Below are 26,728 nucleotides of genomic sequence, written 5' to 3'. Positions count from 1 at the left end.
GTGGCAGTGTGGTAACACTTTACAACGTTATCGAAACCAGAAAAAGCCAGGGATCTGTTCAACCAGTATGTGAGAAATGCGAAAGTATGACCGTGATGAGGACAAATCCCAGACCTATCCCAGACCTAACTTGCGTTGTCCTCTAAAATATTGATCGAAACCAGGTTTAATTGAATGTTTCAGTGTGGTACCACTTTACTACGTGATCCAAAGTAGAAAAAACCCAGGATCTGTTCAACAAGTATGTGAAGTATGCGAAAGTACGAGCCTGATGAGAGCAAATCCCAGACCTATCCCAGACTTAACTTGCGTTATCCTCTAAAATATTGATCGAAACCGGGTTTAATCGACTCTTTCAGTGTGGTACCACATTACTACGTGATCCAGTCCAGAAAAAGTCCAGGATCTATCCATCAAGTATGAGAAATATGCGAAAGTATGAGCCTGACGAGGGCATATCCTAGACCTAACCCAGACCTAACATGCGTTATCCTCTAAAATATTGATCGAAACCAGGTTTAATAGACTGTTTCAGTGTGGCACCATTTTGCTACGTTATGCAAAGCAGAAAAAACCATCGATCGGGTCAGCATGTATGTTAAAACTGCGAAAGCATGACCCTGATAAGGGCAAATCCCATAGCTAACCTAGACCTAACATGTGTTATCCTCTAAAATAATAATTGGAACCAGGTTTGATGGTCTGCTTCAGTGTGGTACCACATTACTACGTGATCGAAACCAAAAAAAACACAGGATCTGTTCTACAGGTATGTGAAAAACGCGGAAGTATGAGCCCGATGAGGGCAAATCCCAGACCTATCCCAGACATAACTTGCGTTATCCTCTAAAATATTGATGGAAACCAGGTTTAAATGACTGTTTCAGTGTGGTACCACATTACTACGTGATCCAATCCAGAAAAAGTCCAGGATCTAGCCATCAAGTACGAGAAATATGCGAAAGAATGAGCCTGATGAGGGCAAATCCTAGACCTAACCCAGACCTAACATGCGTTATCCTCTAAAATATTTATCAAGACCAGGATTCATTGACTGTTTCAGTGTGGCATCACATTACTACGTGATCCAATCCAGTGGAAGCCCAGGATCTGGCAAACAAGAATAAGAAATATGCGAAAGTATGAGCCTGACGAGAGCAAATCCTAGACCTAACCTAGACCTAACATGCGTTATCCTCAAAAATATTGGTCGAAACCAGGTTTAATCGACTGTTTCAGTGTGGTACCACATTACTACGTTATCCAAACCAGTGGAAGCCCAAGATCAGGTCAACATGTATGTTAAAACTGCGAAAGTGTGAAATATTGATCGATACCAGGTTTAATTGACTGTTTCAGTGTGGTTCCACATTACTACGTGATCCAATCCAGAAAAAGCCCAGGATCTAGCCATGAAGTATGAGAAATATGCGAAAGAATGAGCCTGATGAGGGCAAATCCTAGACCTATCCTAGACATAACTTGCGTTATCCTCTAAAATATTGATGGAAACCAGGTTTAAATGACTGTTTCAGTGTGGTACCACATTACTACGTGATCCAATCCAGAAAAAGTCCAGGATCTAGCCATCAAGTACGAGAAATATGCGAAAGAATGAGCCTGATGAGGGCAAATCCTAGACCTAACCCATACCTAGCATGCGTTATCCTCTAAAATATTTATCAAGACCAGGTTTAATTGAATGTTTCAGTGTGATACCACATTACTACGTGATCCATACCGGAAAGAACCCAGGATCTGTTCAACAAGTATGTGAAAAACGCGAAAGTATATGCCTGATGAGGGCAAATCCCAGACCTATCTCAAACATAACTTGCGTTATCGTCTAAAATATTGACCGAAACCAGGTTTAATCGACTGTTTTAGTGTGGTACTACTTTACTACGTGATCCAGAGCAGGAAAAACCCTCGATCAGGTCAACATATATGTTAAAACTACGAAAGTATGACCCTGATGAGGGCAAATCCCAGACCTATCCCAGACCTAACTTGCGTTATCCTCTAAAATATTGATCGAAACCGGGCTTAATCGACTGTTTCAGTGTGGTACCACATTACTACGTGATCCAAACCAGAAAAAACCCAGGATCTGTTCAACTAGTATGTGAAGTTTGCGAAAGTACGAGCCTGATGAGAGCAAATCCCAGACCTATCCTAGACCTAACATGTGTTATCCACTAAAATAATAATCGAAACCAGGTTTAATCCACTGTTTCAGTGTGGTAGCACATTACTACGTGATCCAAACCAGAAGAAATCCCAGGATCTATTCAACAAGTATGTGAAGTATGCGAAAGGATGAGTCTGATGAGGGCAAATCCCAGGCCTAACCTAGATATAACATGCGTTATCCTCTAAAATATTGATCGAAACCAGGTTTAATCGACTGTGGCAGTGTGGTAACACTTTACAACTTTATCGAAACCAGAAAAAGCCAGGGATCTGTTCAACAAGTATGTGAGAAATGCGAAAGTATGACCGTGATGAGGGCAAATCCCAGAACTATCCCAGACCTAACTTGCGTTGTCCTCTAAAATATTGATGGAAACCAGTTTTAAAATGACTGTTTCAGTGTTGTACCACACTAGTACGTGATCCAATCCAGAAAAAGTCCAGGATCTAGCCATCAAGTATGAGAAATATTCGAAAGTTCGAGCCAGATGAGAGCAAATCCCTGACCTAACCTAGACCTAACATGCGTTATCCTCAGAAATATTGATCGAAACCAGGTTTAAATGACTCTTTCAGTGTGGTACCACATTACTACGTGATCCAGTCCAGAAAAAGTCCAGGATCTATCCATCAAGTATGAGAAATATGCGAAAGTATGAGCCTGACGAGGGCATATCCTAGACCTAACCCAGACCTAACATGCGGTATCCTCTAAAATATTGATCGAAACCAGGTTTAATAGACTGTTTCAGTGTGGCACCATTTTGCTACGTTATGCAAAGCAGAAAAAACCATCGATCGGGTCAGCATGTATGTTAAAACTGCGAAAGCATGACCCTGATAAGGGCAAATCCCATAGCTAACCTAGACCTAACATGTGTTATCCTCTAAAATAATAATTGGAACCAGGTTTGATGGTCTGCTTCAGTGTGGTACCACATTACTACGTGATCGAAACCAAAAAAAACACAGGATCTGTTCTACAGGTATGTGAAAAACGCGGAAGTATGAGCCCGATGAGGGCAAATCCCAGACCTATCCCAGACATAACTTGCGTTATCCTCTAAAATATTGATGGAAACCAGGTTTAAATGACTGTTTCAGTGTGGTACCACATTACTACGTGATCCAATCCAGAAAAAGTCCAGGATCTAGCCATCAAGTACGAGAAATATGCGAAAGAATGAGCCTGATGAGGGCAAATCCTAGACCTAACCCAGACCTAACATGCGTTATCCTCTAAAATATTTATCAAGACCAGGATTCATTGACTGTTTCAGTGTGGCATCACATTACTACGTGATCCAATCCAGTGGAAGCCCAGGATCTGGCAAACAAGAATAAGAAATATGCGAAAGTATGAGCCTGACGAGAGCAAATCCTAGACCTAACCTAGACCTAACATGCGTTATCCTCAAAAATATTGGTCGAAACCAGGTTTAATCGACTGTTTCAGTGTGGTACCACATTACTACGTTATCCAAACCAGTGGAAGCCCAAGATCAGGTCAACATGTATGTTAAAACTGCGAAAGTGTGAAATATTGATCGATACCAGGTTTAATTGACTGTTTCAGTGTGGTACCACATTACTACGTGATCCAATCCAGAAAAAGCCCAGGATCTAGCCATGAAGTATGAGAAATATGCGAAAGAATGAGCCTGATGAGGGCAAATCCTAGACCTATCCCAGACATAACTTGCGTTATCCTCTAAAATATTGATGGAAACCAGGTTTAAATGACTGTTTCAGTGTGGTACCACATTACTACGTGATCCAATCCAGAAAAAGTCCAGGATCTAGCCATCAAGTACGAGAAATATGCGAAAGAATGAGCCTGATGAGGGCAAATCCTAGACCTAACCCATACCTAGCATGCGTTATCCTCTAAAATATTTATCAAGACCAGGTTTAATTGAATGTTTCAGTGTGATACCACATTACTACGTGATCCATACCGGAAAGAACCCAGGATCTGTTCAACAAGTATGTGAAAAACGCGAAAGTATATGCCTGATGAGGGCAAATCCCAGACCTATCTCAAACATAACTTGCGTTATCGTCTAAAATATTGACCGAAACCAGGTTTAATCGACTGTTTTAGTGTGGTACTACTTTACTACGTGATCCAGAGCAGGAAAAACCCTCGATCAGGTCAACATATATGTTAAAACTACGAAAGTATGACCCTGATGAGGGCAAATCCCAGACCTATCCCAGACCTAACTTGCGTTATCCTCTAAAATATTGATCGAAACCGGGCTTAATCGACTGTTTCAGTGTGGTACCACATTACTACGTGATCCAAACCAGAAAAAACCCAGGATCTGTTCAACTAGTATGTGAAGTTTGCGAAAGTACGAGCCTGATGAGAGCAAATCCCAGACCTATCCTAGACCTAACATGTGTTATCCACTAAAATAATAATCGAAACCAGGTTTAATCCACTGTTTCAGTGTGGTAGCACATTACTACGTGATCCAAACCAGAAGAAATCCCAGGATCTATTCAACAAGTATGTGAAGTATGCGAAAGGATGAGTCTGATGAGGGCAAATCCCAGGCCTAACCTAGATATAACATGCGTTATCCTCTAAAATATTGATCGAAACCAGGTTTAATCGACTGTGGCAGTGTGGTAACACTTTACAACTTTATCGAAACCAGAAAAAGCCGGGGATCTGTTCAACAAGTATGTGAGAAATGCGAAAGCATGACCGTGATGAGGGCAAATCCCAGAAATATCCCAGACCTAACTTGCGTTGTCCTCTAAAATATTGATGGAAACCAGGTTTAAAATGACTGTTTCAGTGTGGTACCACACTAGTACGTGATCCAATCCAGAAAAAGTCCAGGATCTAGCCATCAAGTATGAGAAATATTCGAAAGTTCGAGCCAGATGAGAGCAAATCCCAGACCTAACCTAGACCTAACATGCGTTATCCTCAGAAATATTGATCGAAACCAGGTTTAATTGACTGTTTCAGTGTGGTACCACATTACTGCGTGATCCAAACCAGAAAAATCCCAGGATCTATTCAACAAGTATGTGAAGTATGCGAAAGGATGAGTCTGATGAGGGCAAATCCCAGGCCTAACCTAGACATAACATGCGTTATCCTCTAAAATATTGATCGAAACCAGGTTTAATCGACTGTGGCAGTGTGGTACCACTTTACTACGTGATCCAAAGTAGAAAAAACCCAGGATCTGTTCAACAAGTATGTGAAGTATGCGAAAGTACGAGCCTGATGAGAGCAAATCCCAGACCTATCCCAGACTTAACTTGCGTTATCCTCTAAAATATTGATCGAAACCGGGTTTAATCGACTCTTTCAGTGTGGTACCACATTACTACGTGATCCAGTCCAGAAAAAGTCCAGGATCTATCCATCAAGTATGAGAAATATGCGAAAGTATGAGCCTGACGAGGGCAAATCCTAGACCTAACCCAGACCTAACATGCGTTATCCTCTAAAATATTGATCGAAACCAGGTTTAATAGACTGTTTCAGTGTGGCACCATTTTGCTACGTTATGCAAAGCAGAAAAAACCATCGATCGGGTCAGCATGTATGTTAAAACTGCGAAAGCATGACCCTGATAAGGGCAAATCCCATAGCTAACCTAGACCTAACATGTGTTATCCTCTAAAATAATAATTGGAACCAGGTTTGATGGTCTGCTTCAGTGTGGTACCACATTACTACGTGATCGAAACCAAAAAAAACACAGGATCTGTTCTACAGGTATGTGAAAAACGCGGAAGTATGAGCCCGATGAGGGCAAATCCCAGACCTATCCCAGACATAACTTGCGTTATCCTCTAAAATATTGATGGAAACCAGGTTTAAATGACTGTTTCAGTGTGGTACCACATTACTACGTGATCCAATCCAGAAAAAGTCCAGGATCTAGCCATCAAGTATGAGAAATATGCGAAAGAATGAGCCTGATGAGGGCAAATCCTAGACCTAACCCAGACCTAACATGCGTTATCCTCTAAATTATTTATCAAGACCAGGATTCATTGACTGTTTCAGTGTGGCATCACATTACTACGTGATCCAATCCAGTGGAAGCCCAGGATCTGGCAAACAAGAATAAGAAATATGCGAAAGTATGAGCCTGACGAGAGCAAATCCTAGACCTAACCTAGACCTAACATGCGTTATCCTCAAAAATATTGGTCGAAACCAGGTTTAATCGACTGTTTCAGTGTGGTACCACATTACTACGTTATCCAAACCAGTGGAAGCCCAAGATCAGGTCAACATGTATGTTAAAACTGCGAAAGTGTGAAATATTGATCGATACCAGGTTTAATTGACTGTTTCAGTGTGGTACCACATTACTACGTGATCCAATCCAGAAAAAGCCCAGGATCTAGCCATGAAGTATGAGAAATATGCGAAAGAATGAGCCTGATGAGGGCAAATCCTAGACCTAACCCATACCTAGCATGCGTTATCCTCTAAAATATTTATCAAGACCAGGTTTAATTGAATGTTTCAGTGTGATACCACATTACTACGTGATCCATACCGGAAAGAACCCAGGATCTGTTCAACAAGTATGTGAAAAACGCGAAAGTATAAGCCTGATGAGGGCAAATCCCAGACCTATCTCAGACATAACTTGCGTTATCGTCTAAAATATTGACCGAAACCAGGTTTAATCGACTGTTTTAGTGTGGTACTACTTTACTACGTGATCCAGAGCAGGAAAAACCCTCGATCAGGTCAACATATATGTTAAAACTACGAAAGTATGACCCTGATGAGGGCAAATCCCAGACCTATCCCAGACCTAACTTGCGTTATCCTCTAAAATATTGATCGAAACCGGGCTTAATCGACTGTTTCAGTGTGGTACCACATTACTACGTGATCCAAACCAGAGAAAACCCAGGATCTGTTCAACTAGTATGTGAAGTTTGCGAAAGTACGAGCCTGATGAGAGCAAATCCCAGACCTATCCTAGACCTAACATGTGTTATCCTCTAAAATAATAATCGAAACCAGGTTTAATCCACTGTTTCAGTGTGGTAGCACATTACTACGTGATCCAAACCAGAAGAAATCCCAGGATCTATTCAACAAGTATGTGAAGTATGCGAAAGGATGAGTCTGATGAGGGCAAATCCCAGGCCTAACCTAGATATAACATGCGTTATCCTCTAAAACATTGATCGAAACCAGGTTTAATCGACTGTGGCAGTGTGGTAACACTTTACAACTTTATCGAAACCAGAAAAAGCCAGGGATCTGTTCAACAAGTATGTGAGAAATGCGAAAGTATGACCGTGATGAGGGCAAATCCCAGAACTATCCCAGACCTAACTTGCGTTGTCCTCTAAAATATTGATGGAAACCAGGTTTAAATGACTGTTTCAGTGTGGTACCACACTAGTACGTGATCCAATCCAGAAAAAGTCCAGGATCTAGCCATCAAGTATGAGAAATATTCGAAAGTACGAGCCAGATGAGAGCTAATCCCAGACCTAACCTAGACCTAACATGCGTTATCCTCAAAAATATTGATCGAAACCAGGTTTAATTGACTGTTTCAGTGTGGTACCACATTACTACGTGATCCAATCCAGAAAAAACCCAGAATCTGTTCAACAAGTATATGAAAAACGCGAAAGTATGAGCCTGATGAGGGCAAATCTCAGACGTATCCCAGACATAACTTGCGTTATCCTCTAAAATATTTATCAAGACCAGGATTAATTGACTGTTTCAGTGTGGCATCACATTACTACGTGATCCAGACTAGGGGTAGCCCAGGATCTGGCCAACAAGAATGAGAAATATGCGAAAGTATGAGCCTAACGAGAGCAAATCCCAGACCTAACCTAGACCTAGCATGCGTTATCCTAAAAAATATTGATCGAAACCAGGTTTAATCGACTGTTTCAGTGTGGTACCACATTACTACGTTATCCAAACCAGAAAAAGTCCAGGATCTAGCCATCAAGTATGAGAAATATGCGAAAGAATGAGCCTGATGGGGGCAAATCCTAGACCTATCCCAGACCTAACTTGCGTTAACCTCTAAAATATTGATCGTAACCAGGTTTAATGGACTGCTTCAGTGTGGTACCACATTACTATGTGATCCAAACCAGAAAAAGCCAGGGATCTGTTGAACAAGTATGTAAAAAATGCGAAAATGTGACCCTGATGAGGGCAAATCCCAGACCTATCCTAGACCCAACATGTGTTATCCTCTAAAATAATAGTCGAAACCAGGTTTAATCCACTGTTTCAGTGTGGTAGCACATTACTACGTGATCCAAACCAGAAAAAAACCCAGGATCTATTCAACAAGTATGTGAAAAACGCGAAAGTATGAGCCTGATGAAGGCAAATCCGAGTCCTAACCTAGACCCAACATGTGTTATCCTCTAAAATAATAGTCGAAACCAGGTTTAATCCACAGTTTCTGTGTGGTACCACATTACTACGTGATTCAAACCAGAAAAAACCCAGGATCTGTTCAACAAGTATGTGAAAAACGCGAAAGTATGAGCCTGATGATGGCAAATCCCAGACCTATCTCAGACATAACTTGCGTTATCCTATAAAATATTGATCGAAACCAGGTTCAATGGACTGTTTCTGTGTGGTACCACATTACTACGTGATCCAAACCAGAAAAAACCCAGGATCTAGCCATGTAGTATGAGAAAAATGCGGAAGTATGAGCCTGACGAGGGCAAATCCTAGACCAAACCCAGACCTAACAAGCGTAATCCTCTAAAATATTTATCAAGACCAGGTTTAATTGAATGTTTCAGTGTGGTACCACATTACTACGTGATCCAAACCAGAAAAAACCCAGCATCCGTTCAACAAGTATGTGAAAAACGCGAAAGTATGAGCCTGATGAAGGCAAATCCGAGTCCTAACCTAGACCCAACATGTGTTATCCTCTAAAATAATAGTCGAAACCAGGTTTAATCCACTGTTTCAGTGTGGTAGCACATTACTACGTGATCCAAACCAGAAAAAAACCCAGGATCTATTCAACAAGTATGTGAAGTATGCGAAAGGATGAGTCTGATGAGGGCAAATCCCAGGCCTAACCTAGACATAACATGCGTTATCCTCTAAAATATTGATCGAAACCAGGTTGTATTGACTGTGGCAGTGTGGTATCACTTTACAACGTTATCGAAACCAGAAAAAGCCAGGGATCTGTTCAACAAGTATGTGAGAAATGCGAAAGTATGACCGTGATGAGGGCAAATCCCAGACCTAACCTAGACCTAACATGCGTTATCCTAAAAAATATTGATCGAAACCAGGTTTAATCGACTGTTTCAGTGTGGTACCACATTACTACGTTATCCAAACCAGAAAAAGTCCAGGATCTAGCCATCAAGTATGAGAAATATGCGAAAGAATGAGCCTGATGAGGGCAAATCCTAGACCTAACCCAGACCTAACATGCGTTATCCTCTAAAATATTGATCGAAACCAAGTTTAATTGACTGTTTCAGTGTGGTACCACATTACTACGTGATCCAATCCAGAAAAAGTCCAGGATCTAGCCATCAAGTATGAGAAATATGCGAAAGAATGAGCCTGATGAGGGCAAATCCTAGACCTAACCCAGACCTAACATGCGTTATCCTCTAAAATATTGATCGAAACCAGGTTTAATTGACTGTTTCAGTGTGGTACCACATTACTACGTGATCCAATCCAGAAAAAGCCCAGGATCTAGCTATGAAGTATGAGAAATATACGAAAGTATGACCCTGATGAGGGCAAATCCCAAGCCTAACCTAGACATAACATGCGTTATCCTCTAAAATATTTGTCGAAAACAGGTTTAATGGACTGTTTCAATGTGGTACCACATTAGTACGTGATCCAAATCAGAGAAAGCTCAGAATCTGGCCATCAAGTATGAGAAATATTCGAAAGTACGAGCCAGATGAGAGCAAATCCCAGACCTAACCCAGACCTAACATGAATTATTCTCTAAAATATTGATCGAAACCAGGTTTAATGGACAGTTTCAGTGTGGTACCACATTACTACGTGATCCAAACCAGAAAAAACCCAGAATCTGTTGAAGAACTATGTGAAGAATGCGAAAGTATGAAGCTGATGAGGGCAAATCCTAGACCTAACCTAGATCTAGCATGTGCTATCCTGTAAAATATTCATCAAAACCAGGTTTAATTGACCGTTTCAGTGTCGTAACACTTTACAACGTGATCGAAACCAGAAAAAGCCAGGGATCTGTTCAACAAGTATGTGATAAGCGCGAAAGTATGAGCCTGATGAGGGCAAATCTCAGACGTATCCCAGACATAACTTGCGTTATCCTCTAAAATATTTATCAAGACCAGGATTAATTGACTGTTTCAGTGTGGCATCACATTACTACGTGATCCAGACCAGTGGTAGCCCAGGATCTGGCCAACAAGAATGAGAAATATGCGAAAGTATGAGCCTAAACAGAGCAAATCCCAGACCTAACCTAGACCTAACATGCGTTATCCTCAAAAATATTGATCGAAACCAGGCTTATTCGACTGTTTCAGTGTTGTACCACATTACTACGTTATCCAAACCAGAAAAAACCCAGGATCTGTTCAAAAAGTATGTGAAAAACGCGAAAGTACGAGCCTGATGAGGGCAAATCCCAGACCTATCCCAGACATAACTTGCGTTGTCGTCTAAAATATTCATGGAAACCAGGTTTAAATGACTGTCTCAGTGTGGTACCACATTACTACGTGATCCAATCCAGAAAAAGTCCAGGATCTAGCCATCAAGAATGAGAAATATGCGAAAGAAAGAGCCTGACGAGAGCAAATCCCAGATCTAACCGAGACCTAACATGCGTTATCCTCAAAAATATTGATCGAAACCAGGCATAATCGACTCTTTCAGTGTTGTACCACATTACTACGTTATCCAAACCAGAAAAAACCCAGGATCTGTTCAAAAAGTATGTGAAAAACGCGAAAGTACGAGCCTGATGAGGGCAAATCCCAGACCTATCCCAGACATAACTTGCGTTATCCTCTTAAATATTTATCAAGACCAGGATTAATTGACTGTTTCAGTGTGGCATCACATTACTACGTGATCCAGACCTGTGGTAGCCCAGGATCTGGCCAACAAGTATGTGAAAAACGCGAAAGTATGAGCCTGATGAGGGCAAATCCCAGAACTATCCCAGACATAACTTGCGTTATCCTCTAAAATATTAATCGAAACCAGGTTTAATGGACTGTTTCAGTGTGGTACCACATTCCTACGTGATCCAAACCAGAAAAAGCCCAGAATCTGGACACCAAGAATGAGAAATACTCGAAAGTACGAGTCTGATGAGAGCAAATTCCAGACCTAACCCAGACCTAACATGAATTATTCTCTAAAATATTGATCGAAAGCAGGTTTAAATGACTGTCTCAGTGTGGTACCACATTACTACGTGATCCAAACCAGAAAAAACCCAGGATCTGTTCAACAAGTATGTGAAAAACGCCAAAGTATGAGCCTGATGAGGGCAAATCCCAGACCTATCCCAGACATAACTTGCGTTATCCTCTAAAGTATTTATCAAGACCAGGATTAATTGACTGTTTCAGTGTGGTACCACATTACTGCGTGATCCAAACCAGAAAAAAACCAGGATCTGTTCAACAAGTATGTGAAAAATGCGAAAGCATGAGCCGGATGAGGGCAAGCCCCCGACCTATCCCAGACCTAACTTGCGTTAACCTCTAAAATATTGATCGTAACCAGGTTTAATGGACTGCTTCAGTGTGGTACCACATTACTATGTGATCCAAACCAGAAAAAGCCAGGGATCTGTTGAACAAGTATGTAAAAAACGCGAAAGAATGAGCCTGATGAGGGCAAATCCTAGACCTATCCCAGACCTAACATGCGTTATCCTCTAAAATATTTATCAAGACCAGGATTAATTGACTGTTTCAGTGTGGCATCTCATTACTACGTGATCCAAACCAGTGGAAGCCCAGGATCTGGCCAACAAGAATGAGAAAAATGCGAAAATATGAGCCTGACGAGAGCAAATCCCAGACCTATCCTAGGCCTAACATGCGTTATGCTCAAAAATATTGATCGAAACCAGGTTTCATCGACTGTTTCAGTATGGTACCACATTACTACGTTATCTAAATCAGAAAAAGCCCAGAATCCGGCCACCAAGTATGAGAAATATGCGAAAGTACGAGCCTGATGAGAGCAAATCCCAGACTTATCCCAGAACTAACTTGCGTTGTCCACTAAAATATTTATCAAGACCAGGATTAATTGACTGTTTCAGTGTGGCATCACATTACTACGTGATCCAAACCAGTGGAAGCCCAGGATCTGGCCAACAAGAATGAGAAATATGCGAAAGTAAGAGCCTGACGAGAGCAAATCCCAGATCTAACCGTGACCTAACATGCGTTATCCTCAAAAATATTGATCGAAACCAGGCTTATTCGACTGTTTCAGTGTTGTACCACATTACTACGTTATCCAAACCAGAAAAAACCCAGGATCTGTTCAAAAAGTATGTGAAAAACGCGAAAGTACGAGCCTGATGAGGGCAAATCCCAGACCTATCCCAGACATAACTTGCGTTGTCGTCTAAAATATTCATGGAAACCAGGTTTAAATGACTGTCTCAGTGTGGTACCACATTACTACGTGATCCAATCCAGAAAAAGTCCAGGATCTAGCCATCAAGAATGAGAAATATGCGAAAGAAAGAGCCTGACGAGAGCAAATCCCAGATCTAACCGAGACCTAACATGCGTTATCCTCAAAAATATTGATCGAAACCAGGCATAATCGACTCTTTCAGTGTTGTACCACATTACTACGTTATCCAAACCAGAAAAAACCCAGGATCTGTTCAAAAAGTATGTGAAAAACGCGAAAGTACGAGCCTGATGAGGGCAAATCCCAGACCTATCCCAGACATAACTTGCGTTATCCTCTTAAATATTTATCAAGACCAGGATTAATTGACTGTTTCAGTGTGGCATCACATTACTACGTGATCCAGACCAGTGGTAGCCCAGGATCTGGCCAACAAGTATGTGAAAAACGCGAAAGTATGAGCCTGATGAGGGCAAATCCCAGAACTATCCCAGACATAACTTGCGTTATCCTCTAAAATATTAATCGAAACCAGGTTTAATGGACTGTTTCAGTGTGGTACCACATTCCTACGTGATCCAAACCAGAAAAAGCCCAGAATCTGGACACCAAGAATGAGAAATACTCGAAAGTACGAGTCTGATGAGAGCAAATTCCAGACCTAACCCAGACCTAACATGAATTATTCTCTAAAATATTGATCGAAAGCAGGTTTAAATGACTGTCTCAGTGTGGTACCACATTACTACGTGATCCAAACCAGAAAAAACCCAGGATCTGTTCAACAAGTATGTGAAAAACGCGAAAGTATGAGCCTGATGAGGGCAAATCCCAGACCTATCCCAGACATAACTTGCGTTATCCTCTAAAATATTTATCAAGACCAGGATTAATTGACTGTTTCAGTGTGGTACCACATTACTGCGTGATCCAAACCAGAAAAAAACCAGGATCTGTTCAACAAGTATGTGAAAAATGCGAAAGCATGAGCCGGATGAGGGCAAGCCCCCGACCTATCCCAGACCTAACTTGCGTTAACCTCTAAAATATTGATCGTAACCAGGTTTAATGGACTGCTTCAGTGTGGTACCACATTACTATGTGATCCAAACCAGAAAAAGCCAGGGATCTGTTGAACAAGTATGTAAAAAACGCGAAAGAATGAGCCTGATGAGGGCAAATCCTAGACCTATCCCAGACCTAACATGCGTTATCCTCTAAAATATTTATCAAGACCAGGATTAATTGACTGTTTCAGTGTGGCATCTCATTACTACGTGATCCAAACCAGTGGAAGCCCAGGATCTGGCCAACAAGAATGAGAAAAATGCGAAAATATGAGCCTGACGAGAGCAAATCCCAGACCTATCCTAGGCCTAACATGCGTTATGCTCAAAAATATTGATCGAAACCAGGTTTCATCGACTGTTTCAGTATGGTACCACATTACTACGTTATCTAAATCAGAAAAAGCCCAGAATCCGGCCACCAAGTATGAGAAATATGCGAAAGTACGAGCCTGATGAGAGCAAATCCCAGACTTATCCCAGAACTAACTTGCGTTGTCCACTAAAATATTTATCAAGACCAGGATTAATTGACTGTTTCAGTGTGGCATCACATTACTACGTGATCCAAACCAGTGGAAGCCCAGGATCTGGCCAACAAGAATGAGAAATATGCGAAAGTAAGAGCCTGACGAGAGCAAATCCCAGATCTAACCGTGACCTAACATGCGTTATCCTCAAAAATATTGATCGAAACCAGGCATAATCGACTCTTTCAGTGTTGTACCACATTACTACGTTATCCAAACCAGAAAAAACCCAGGATCTGTTCAAAAAGTATGTGAAGAATGCGAAAGTATGACCCTGATGAGGGCAAATCCCAGACCTATCCCAGACCTAACTTGCGTTGTCGTCTAAAATATTCATGGAAACCAGGTTTAAATGACTGTCTCAGTGTGGTACCACATTACTACGTGCTCCAATCCAGAAAAAGTCCAGGATCTAGCCATCAAGAATGAGAAATATGCGAAAGTAAGAGCCTGACGAGAGCAAATCCCAGATCTAACCGAGACCTAACATGCGTTATCCTCAAAAATATTGATCGAAACCAGGTTTAATCGTCTGTTTCAGTGTGGTACCACGTTACTACGTGATCCAAACCAGAAAAAGCCCAGAATCTGGCCATCAAGTATGAGAAATATGCGAAAGTACGATCCTCATGAGAGCAAATCCCAGACCTAACCCAGACCTAACATGAATTATCCTCAAAAATATTGATTGAAACCAGCTTTAATCGACTGTTTCAGTGTGGTACCACGTTACTACGTGATCCAAACCAGAAAAAGCCCAGAATCTGGCCATCAAGTATGAGAAATATGCGAAAGTACGAGCCTCATGAGAGCAAATCCCAGGCCTAACCCAGACCTAACATGAATTATTCTCTAAAATACTGATCGAAACCAGGTTTAATCGACTGTTTCAGTGTGGTACCACATTACTACGTGATCCGAACCAGAAAAAGCCAGGAATCTGTTCAACAAGTATGTGAAAAATGCGTAAGTATGACCCTGATGAGGGCAAATCCCAGGCCAAACCTAGACCTAATTTGCGTTATCCTATAAAATATTGATCAAAACCAGGTTTAGTTGACTGTTTCAGTGTGGTACCACATTACTACGTGATCCAATCCAGAAAAAGTCCAGGATCTAGCCATCAAGAATGAGAAATATGCGAAAGTATGAGCCTGATGAGGGCAAATCCCAGACGTATCCCAGACATAACTTGCGTTATCCTCAAAAATATTGATCGAAACCAGGTTTATTCGACTGTTTCAGTGTGGTACCACATTACTACGTGATCCAATCCAGAAAAAGCCCAGGATCTGTTCAACAAGTATGTGAAAAATGCGAAAGTATGAGCCTGATGAGGGCAAATCCCAGACGTATCCCAGACATAACTTGCGTTATCCTCAAAAATATTGATCGAAACCAGGTTTATTCGACTGTTTCAGTGTGGTACCACATTACTACGTGATCCGAACCTGAAAAAACCCAGGATCTGTTCAACAAGTATGTGAAGAATGCGAAAGTATGACCCTGATGAGGGCAAATCCCAGGCCTAACCTAGACCTAATTTGCGTTATCCTATAAAATATTCATCGAAACCAGGTTTAATTGACTGTTTCAGTGTGGTACCGCATTACTACGTGATCCAATCCAGAAAAAGCCCAGGATCTAGCCATGAAGTATGAGAAATATGCGAAAGTATGAGCCTGACGAGGGCAAATCCCCGACCTAACCCAGACCTAAATTGCGTTATCCTCTAAAATATTGATCGAAACCAGGATTAATCGACTGTTTCAGTGTGGTAGCACATTACTACGTGATCCGAACCAGAAAAAATCCAGGATCTGTTCAACAAGTATGTGAAAAACGCGAAAGAATGAGCCTGATGAGGGCAAATCCTAGACCTAACCCAGACCAAACATGCGTTGTCCTCTAGAATATTTATCAAGACCAGGATTAATTGACTGTTTCAGTGTGGCATCACATTACTACGTGATCCAAACCAGTGGAGGCCCAGGATGTGGCCAACAAGAATGAGAAATATGCGAAAGTATGAGCCTGACGAGAGCAAATCCCAGACCTAACCCAGACATAACTTGCGTTATCCTCAAAAATATTGATCGAAACCAGGATTAATCGACTGTTTCAGTGTGGTAGCACATTACTACGTGATCCGAACCAGAAAAAATCCAGGATCTGTTCAAAAAGTATGTGAAAAACGCGAAAGTACGAGCCTGATGAGGGCAAATCCCAGACCTATCCCAGACATAACTTGCGTTGTCGTCTAAAATATTCATGGAAACCAGGTTTAAATGACTGTCTCAGTGTGGTACCACATTACTACGTGATCCAATCCAGAAAAAGTCCAGGATCTAGCCATCAAGAATGAGAAATATGCGAAAGAAAGAGCCTGACGAGAGCAAATCCCAGATCTAACCGAGACCTAACATGCGTTATCCTCAAAAATATTGATCGAAACCAGGCATAATCGACTCTTTCAGTGTTGTACCACATTACTACGTTATCCAAACCAGAAAAAACCCAGGATCTGTTCAAAAAGTATGTGAAAAACGCGAAAGTACGAGCCTGATGAGGGCAAATCCCAGACCTATCCCAGACATAACTTGCGTTATCCTCTTAAATATTTATCAAGACCAGGATTAATTGACTGTTTCAGTGTGGCATCACATTACTACGTGATCCAGACCAGTGGTAGCCCAGGATCTGGCCAACAAGTATGTGAAAAACGCGAAAGTATGAGCCTGATGAGGGCAAATCCCATAACTATCCCAGACATAACTTGCGTTATCCTCTAAAATATTAATCGAAACCAGGTTTAATGGACTGTTTCAGTGTGGTACCACATTCCTACGTGATCCAAACCAGAAAAAGCCCAGAATCTGGACACCAAGAATGAGAAATACTCGAAAGTACGAGTCTGATGAGAGCAAATTCCAGACCTAACCCAGACCTAACATGAATTATTCTCTAAAATATTGATCGAAAGCAGGTTTAAATGACTGTCTCAGTGTGGTACCACATTACTACGTGATCCAAACCAGAAAAAACCCAGGATCTGTTCAACAAGTATGTGAAAAACGCGAAAGTATGAGCCTGATGAGGGCAAATCCCAGACCTATCCCAGACATAACTTGCGTTATCCTCTAAAATATTTATCAAGACCAGGATTAATTGACTGTTTCAGTGTGGTACCACATTACTGCGTGATCCAAACCAGAAAAAAACCAGGATCTGTTCAACTAGTATGTGAAAAATGCGAAAGCATGAGCCGGATGAGGGCAAGCCCCCGACCTATCCCAGACCTAACTTGCGTTAACCTCTAAAATATTGATCGTAACCAGGTTTAATGGACTGCTTCAGTGTGGTACCACATTACTATGTGATCCAAACCAGAAAAAGCCAGGGATCTGTTGAACAAGTATGTAAAAAACGCGAAAGAATGAGCCTGATGAGGGCAAATCCTAGACCTATCCCAGACCTAACATGCGTTATCCTCTAAAATATTTATCAAGACCAGGATTAATTGACTGTTTCAGTGTGGCATCTCATTACTACGTGATCCAAACCAGTGGAAGCCCAGGATCTGGCCAACAAGAATGAGAAAAATGCGAAAATATGAGCCTGACGAGAGCAAATCCCAGACCTATCCTAGGCCTAACATGCGTTATGCTCAAAAATATTGATCGAAACCAGGTTTCATCGACTGTTTCAGTATGGTACCACATTACTACGTTATCTAAATCAGAAAAAGCCCAGAATCCGGCCACCAAGTATGAGAAATATGCGAAAGTACGAGCCTGATGAGAGCAAATCCCAGACTTATCCCAGAACTAACTTGCGTTGTCCACTAAAATATTTATCAAGACCAGGATTAATTGACTGTTTCAGTGTGGCATCACATTACTACGTGATCCAAACCAGTGGAAGCCCAGGATCTGGCCAACAAGAATGAGAAATATGCGAAAGTAAGAGCCTGACGAGAGCAAATCCCAGATCTAACCGTGACCTAACATGCGTTATCCTCAAAAATATTGATCGAAACCAGGCATAATCGACTCTTTCAGTGTTGTACCACATTACTACGTTATCCAAACCAGAAAAAACCCAGGATCTGTTCAAAAAGTATGTGAAGAATGCGAAAGTATGACCCTGATGAGGGCAAATCCCAGACCTATCCCAGACCTAACTTGCGTTGTCGTCTAAAATATTCATGGAAACCAGGTTTAAATGACTGTCTCAGTGTGGTACCACATTACTACGTGCTCCAATCCAGAAAAAGTCCAGGATCTAGCCATCAAGAATGAGAAATATGCGAAAGTAAGAGCCTGACGAGAGCAAATCCCAGATCTAACCGAGACCTAACATGCGTTATCCTCAAAAATATTGATCGAAACCAGGTTTAATCGTCTGTTTCAGTGTGGTACCACGTTACTACGTGATCCAAACCAGAAAAAGCCCCGAATCTGGCCATCAAGTATGAGAAATATGCGAAAGTACGATCCTCATGAGAGCAAATCCCAGACCTAACCCAGACCTAACATGAATTATCCTCAAAAATATTGATTGAAACCAGCTTTAATCGACTGTTTCAGTGTGGTACCACGTTACTACGTGATCCAAACCAGAAAAAGCCCAGAATCTGGCCATCAAGTATGAGAAATATGCGAAAGTACGAGCCTCATGAGAGCAAATCCCAGGCCTAACCCAGACCTAACATGAATTATTCTCTAAAATACTGATCGAAACCAGGTTTAATCGACTGTTTCAGTGTGGTACCACATTACTACGTGATCCGAACCAGAAAAAGCCAGGAATCTGTTCAACAAGTATGTGAAAAATGCGTAAGTATGACCCTGATGAGGGCAAATCCCAGGCCAAACCTAGACCTAATTTGCGTTATCCTATAAAATATTGATCAAAACCAGGTTTAGTTGACTGTTTCAGTGTGGTACCACATTACTACGTGATCCAATCCAGAAAAAGTCCAGGATCTAGCCATCAAGAATGAGAAATATGCGAAAGTATGAGCCTGATGAGGGCAAATCCCAGACGTATCCCAGACATAACTTGCGTTATCCTCAAAAATATTGATCGAAACCAGGTTTATTCGACTGTTTCAGTGTGGTACCACATTACTACGTGATCCAATCCAGAAAAAGCCCAGGATCTGTTCAACAAGTATGTGAAAAATGCGAAAGTATGAGCCTGATGAGGGCAAATCCCAGACGTATCCCAGACATAACTTGCGTTATCCTCAAAAATATTGATCGAAACCAGGTTTATTCGACTGTTTCAGTGTGGTACCACATTACTACGTGATCCGAACCTGAAAAAACCCAGGATCTGTTCAACAAGTATGTGAAGAATGCGAAAGTATGACCCTGATGAGGGCAAATCCCAGGCCTAACCTAGACCTAATTTGCGTTATCCTATAAAATATTCATCGAAACCAGGTTTAATTGACTGTTTCAGTGTGGTACCGCATTACTACGTGATCCAATCCAGAAAAAGCCCAGGATCTAGCCATGAAGTATGAGAAATATGCGAAAGTATGAGCCTGACGAGGGCAAATCCCCGACCTAACCCAGACCTAAATTGCGTTATCCTCTAAAATATTGATCGAAACCAGGATTAATCGACTGTTTCAGTGTGGTAGCACATTACTACGTGATCCGAACCAGAAAAAATCCAGAATCTGGCCATCAAGTATGAGAAATATGCGAAAGTACGATCCTCATGAGAGCAAATCCCAGACCTAACCCAGACCTAACATGAATTATCCTCAAAAATATTGATTGAAACCAGCTTTAATCGACTGTTTCAGTGTGGCATCACATTACTACGTGATCCAAACCAGTGGAGGCCCAGGATGTGGCCAACAAGAATGAGAAATATGCGAAAGTATGAGCCTGACGAGAGCAAATCCCAGACCTAACCCAGACATAACTTGCGTTATCCTCAAAAATATTGATCGAAACCAGGTTTATTCGACTGTTTCAGTGTGGTACCACATTACTACGTGATCCAAACCAGAAAAAACCCAGGATCTGTTCAACAAGTATGTGAAAAATGCGAAAGTATGAGCCTGATGAGGGCAAATCCCAGACGTACCCCAGACATAACTTTTTTTTTTTTTTTTTTGTCGTGGGGAAAATCTTCGAAAGACTCCCTCCCACCTCCTAGGGGTGAGGTGGGAGGGGTGTGTGGGATTCCCCGCGCCCGTACAACGACAGGCGCGGGACCTACCCACTAAAAACCCCACGTTGACCCTTCGGCACGCTTTGGGAGGATACCGGGAATCGCTCGAAGCATTCTTCCGGTATCCTCCCCGTGCCCGCGCTTTCGCGCCCATCCCCCGGGGGGACAATCGGTCCCCCCAGTAGACACACTGCCTCACAGCGGCGGGACGGGGCCACTCCATCCCGCCGCTATCCGTCACGGGGCCGCGTTTAGTGGCGGCTGCGAGCCCCAACTCGCAACCGCCCGCGACTCCATCCCAGACATAACTTGCGTTATCCTCTAAAAGATTTATCAAGACCAGGATTAATGACTGTTTCAGTGTGGCATCACATTACTACGTGATCCAAACCAGTGGAAGCCCAGGATCTGGCCAACAAGAATGAGATATAAGCGAAAGTATGCGCCTGATGAGGGCAAATCCTAGACCAAACCCAGACCTAACATGCGTTATCCTCCAAAATATTTGTCAAGACCAGGTTTAATTGAATGTTTCAGTGTGGTACCACATTACTACGTGATTCGAACCAGAAAAAACCCAGGATCTGTTCAAAAAGTATGTGAAGATTGCGAAAGTATGACCCTGATGAGGGCAAATCCCAGGCCTAAGCTAGACCTAACTTGCGTTATCCTCTAAGATATTTATCAAGACCAGGTTTAATTGAATGTTTCAGTGTGGTACCACATTACTACATGATCCAATCCAGAAAAAGTCCAGGATCTAGCCATCAAGAATGAGAAATATGCGAAAGTAGGAGCCTGACGAGAGCAAATCCCAGATCTAACCGAGACCTAACATGCGTTATACTCAAAAATATTGATCGAAACCTGGTTTAATCGACTGGTTCAGTATGGTACCACGTTACTACGTGATCCAAACCAGAAAAAGCCCAGAATCTGGCCATCAAATATGAGAAATATGTGAAAGTACGAGCCTTATGAGAGCAAATCCCAGACCTAACCCAGACCTAACATGCGTTGTCGTCTAAAATATTCATGGAAACCAGGTTTAAATGACTGTCACAGTGTGGTACCACATTACTACGTGTTCCAAACCAGAAGAAACCCAGGATCCGTTCAACAAATATCTGAAGAATGCGAAAGTATGAGTCTGGTGAGTGAAAATCCCAGGCCTAACCTAGACCTAACATGCGTTGTCCTCAAAAATATTGATCGAACCCAGGTTTAATCGACTGTTTCAGTGTGGTAGCACATTACTACGTGATTCGAACCAGAAAAAGCCCAGAATCTGGCCACCAAGTATGAGGAATATGCGAAAGTACGAGACTGATGAGAGCAAATCCCAGACTTATCCCAGAACTAACTTGCGTTGTCCACTAAAATATTTATCAAGACCAGGATTAATTGACTGTTTCAGTGTGGCATCACATTACTACGTGATCCAAACCAGTGGAAGCCCAGGATCTGGCCAACAAGAATGAGAAATATGCGAAAGTATGAGCCAGACGAGAGCAAATCCCAGACCTAACCTAGACCTAACATGCGTTATCCCACAGAAATATTGACCGAAACCAGGTTTAGTGGACTGCTCCAGTGTGGTACCACATTACTGCGTGATCCAACCCAGAAAAAACCCAGGATCTGTTCAACAAGTATGTGGAAAATGCGAAAGTATGACCCTGATGAGGTCAAATCCCAGACCTGTCCCAGACCGAACTTGCGTTGTCGTCTAAAATATTCATGGAAACCAGGTTTAAATGACTGTCTCAGTGTGGTACCACATTACTACGTGATCCAATCCAGAAAAAGTCCAGGATCTAGCCATCAAGAATGAGAAATATGCGAAAGTAAGAGCCTGACGAGAGCAAATCCCAGATCTAACCGAGACCTAACATACGTTATCCTCTAAAATATTTATCAAGACCAGGTTTAATTGAATGTTTCAGTGTGGTACCACATTACTACGTGATCCAGTCCAGAAAAAGTCCAGGATCTAGCCATCAAGAATGAGAAATATGCGAAAGTAAGAGCCTGACGAGAGCAAATCCCAGATCTAACCGAGACCTAACATGCGTTATCCTCAAAAATATTGATCGAAACCCGGCATAATCGACTCTTTCAGTGTGGTACCACATTACTACGTTATCCAAACCGGAAAAAACCCAGGATCTGTTCAAAAAGTATGTGAAGAATGCGAAAGTATGACCCTGATGAGGGCAAATCCTAGACCTAACCCAGACCTAACATACGTTATCCTCTAAAATATTTATCAAGACCAGGTTTAATTGAATGTTTCAGTGTGGTACCACATTACTACGTGATCCAGTCCAGAAAAAGTCCAGGATCTAGCCATCAAGAATGAGAAATATACGAAAGTAAGAGCCTGACGAGAGCAAATCCCAGATCTAGCCGAGACCTAACATGCGTTATCCTCAAAAATATTGACCGAAACCTGGTTTAATCGACTGTTTCAGTGTGGTACCACGTTACTACGTGATCCAAACCAGAAAAAGCCCAGAATCTGGCCATCAAGTATGAGAAATATGCGAAAGTACGAGCCTCATGAGAGCAAATCCCAGACCTAACCCAGACCTAACTTGCGTTGTCGTCTATAATATTCATGGAAACCAGGTTTAAATGACTGTCTCAGTGTGGTACCACATTACTTCGTGTTCCAATCCAGAAAAAGTCCAGGATCTAGTCATCAAGAATGAGAAATGTACAAAAGTAAGAGCCTGACGAGGGCAAATCCCCGACCTAACCCAGACCTAACATGCGTTATCCTCCAAAATATTGACCGAAACCAGGTTTAATTGACTGTTTCTGAGTGGTACACCTTTACTACCTGATCCAAACCAGAAAAAACCGAGGATCAGTTCAACAAGTATGTGAAAAACGCGAAAGTATGAGCCTGATGAGGGCAAATCCCAGACCTATTCCAGACATAACTTGCGTTATCCCCTAAAATATTCATCAAAACCAGGTTTAATTGACCGTTTCAGTGTGGTAACACATTACTACCTGATCCAAACCAGTGGAAGAAAAGGATCTGGCCAACAAGAATGAGAAGTATGCGAAAGTATGACCCTGATGATGGCAAATCCCAGAACTAACCCAGACATAACTTGCGTTATCCTCAAAAATATTGATCGAAACCAGCTTTAATCGACTGTTTCAGTGTGGTACCACGTTACAACGTGATCGAAACCAGAAAAAGCCAGGGATCTGTTCAACAAGTATGTGAAAAATGCGTAAGTATGACCCTGACGGGAGCAAATCCCAGACCTAACCTAGACCTAACATGCGTTATCCTCAAAAATATTGATCGAAACCAGGCTTAATCGACTCTTTCAGTGTGGTACCACATTACTACGTTATCCAAACCAGAAAAAACCTAGGATCTGTTCAAAAAGTATGTGAAGAATGCGAAAGTATGACCCTGATGAGGGCAAATCCTAGACCTAACCCAGACCTAACATACGTTATCCTCTAAAATATTTATCAAGACCAGGATTAATTGACTGTTTCAGTGTGGCATCACATTACTACCTGATCCAAACCAGTGGAAGAAAAGGATCTGGCCAACAAGAATGAGAAGTATGCGAAAGTATGACCCTGATGATGGCAAATCCCAGAACTAACCCAGACATAACTTGCGTTATCCTCAAAAATATTGATCGAAACCAGCTTTAATCGACTGTTTCAGTGTGGTACCACGTTACTACGTGATCCAAACCAGAAAAAGCCCAGAATCTGGCCATCAAGTATGAGAAATATGCGAAAGTACGAGCCTCATGAGAGCAAATCCTAGGCCTAACCCAGACCTAACATGAATTATTCTCTAAAATATTGATCGAAACCAGGTTTAATCGACTGTTTCAGTGTGGTACCACATTACTACGTGATCCGAACCAGAAAAAACCCAGGATCTGTTCAACAAGTATGTGAAAAACGCGAAAGTCTGAGCCTGATGAGGGCAAATCCCAGAACTTTCCCAGACATAACTTGCGTTATCCTCTAAAATATTTATCAAGACCAGGATTAATTGACTGTTTCAGTGTGGCATCACATTACTACGTGATCCAATCCAGATAAAGCCCAGGATCTAGCCATGAAGTATGAGAAATATGCGAAAGTATGAGCCTGACGAGGGCAAATCCCCGACCTAACCCAGACCTAACATGCGTTATCCTCTATAATATTGACCGAAACCAGGTTTAATTGACTGTTTCTGAGTCGTACCACTTTACTACGTGATCCAAACCAGAAAAAACCGAGGATCAGTTCAACAAGTATGTGAAAAACGCGAAAGTATGAGCCTGATGAGGGCAAATCCCAGACCTATCCCAGACATAACTTGCGTTATCCCCTAAAATATTCATCAAAACCAGGTTTAATTGACCGTTTCAGTGTGGTAACACTTTACAACGTGATCGAAACCAGAAAAAGCCAGGGATCTGTTCAACAAGTATGTGAAAAATGCGTAAGTATGAGCCTGACGAGAGCAAATCCCAGAACTAACCTAGACCAAACATGCGTTATCCTCAAAAATATTGATCGAAACCAGGCTTAATCGACTCAATCAGTGTGGTACCACATTACTACGGTATCCAAACCAGAAAAAACCTAGGATCTGTTCAAACAGTATGTGAAGAATGCGAAAGTATGACCCTGATGAGGGCAAATCCTAGACCTAACCCAGACCTAACATGTGGTGTCCTCTAGAATATTCATCAAGACCAGGATTAATTGACTGTTTCAGTGTGGCATCACATTACTACCTGATCCAAACCAGTGGAAGCCCAGGATCTGGCCAACAAGAATGAGAAATATGCGAAAGTTTGAGCCTGACGAGAGCAAATCCCAGACCTTACCTAGACCTAACATGCGTTATCCCACAAAAATATTGACCGAAATCAGGTTTAGTGGACTGTTCCAGTGTGGTACCATATTAATGCACGATCCAACCCAGAAAAAACCCAGGATCTGTTCAACAAGTATGTGAAAAATGCGAAAGTATGAACCTGATGAGGGCAAATCCCAGACCTATCCCAGACCTAACTTGCGTTGTCGTCTAAAATATTCATGGAAACCAGGTTTAAATGACTGTCTCAGTGTGGTACCACATTACTACGTGATCCAATCCAGAAAAAGTCCAGGATCTAGCCATCAAGAATGAGAAATATGCGAAAGTAAGAGCCTGACGAGTGCAAATCCCAGACCTAACCGAGACCTAACATGCGTTATCCTCAAAAATATTGATCGAAACCTTGTTTAATCGACTGTTTCAGTGTGGTACCACATTACTACGTGATCCGAACCAGAAAAAACCCAGGATCTGTTCAACAAGTATGTGAAAAACGCGAAAGTCTGAGCCTGATGAGGGCAAATCCCAGAACATACCCAGACATAACTTGCGTTATCCTCTAAAATATTTATCAAGACCAGGATTAATTGACTGTTTCAGTGTGGCATCACATTACTACGTGATCCAAACCAGTGGAAGAAAAGGATCTGGCCAACAAGAATGAGAAGTATGCGAAAGTTTGAGCCTGATGATGGCACATCCCAGACCTAACCGAGACCTAACATGCGTTATCCTCAAAAATATTGATCGAAACCAGGCTTAATCGACTCTTTCAGTGTGGTACCACATTACTACGTTATCCAAACCAGAAAAAACCCAGGATCTGTTCAAAAAGTATGTGAAGAATGCGAAAGTATGACCCTGATGAGGGCAAATCCTAGACCTAACCCAGACCTAACATACGTTATCCTCTAAAATATTTATCAAGACCAGGTTTAATTGAATGCTTCAGTGTGGTACCACATTACTACGTGATCCGAACCAGAAAAAACCCAGGATCTGTTCAACAAGTATGGGAAGAATGCGAAAGTATGACCCTGATGAGGGCAAATCCCAGGCCAAACCTAGACCTAATTTGCGTTATCCTATAAAATATTGATCGAAACCAGGTTTAATTGACTGTTTCAGTGTGGTACCACATTACCACGTGATCCAATCCAGAAAAAGTCCAGGATCTAGCCATCAAGAGTGAGAAATATGCGAAAGTACGAGCCTCATGAGAGCA

Source organism: Colletes latitarsis, unplaced genomic scaffold (assembly GCF_051014445.1).
Source record: "Colletes latitarsis isolate SP2378_abdomen unplaced genomic scaffold, iyColLati1 scaffold0006, whole genome shotgun sequence".
NCBI classification, from domain to species: domain Eukaryota; kingdom Metazoa; phylum Arthropoda; class Insecta; order Hymenoptera; family Colletidae; genus Colletes; species Colletes latitarsis.
Note: the sequence above shows the minus strand (reverse complement) of the source record.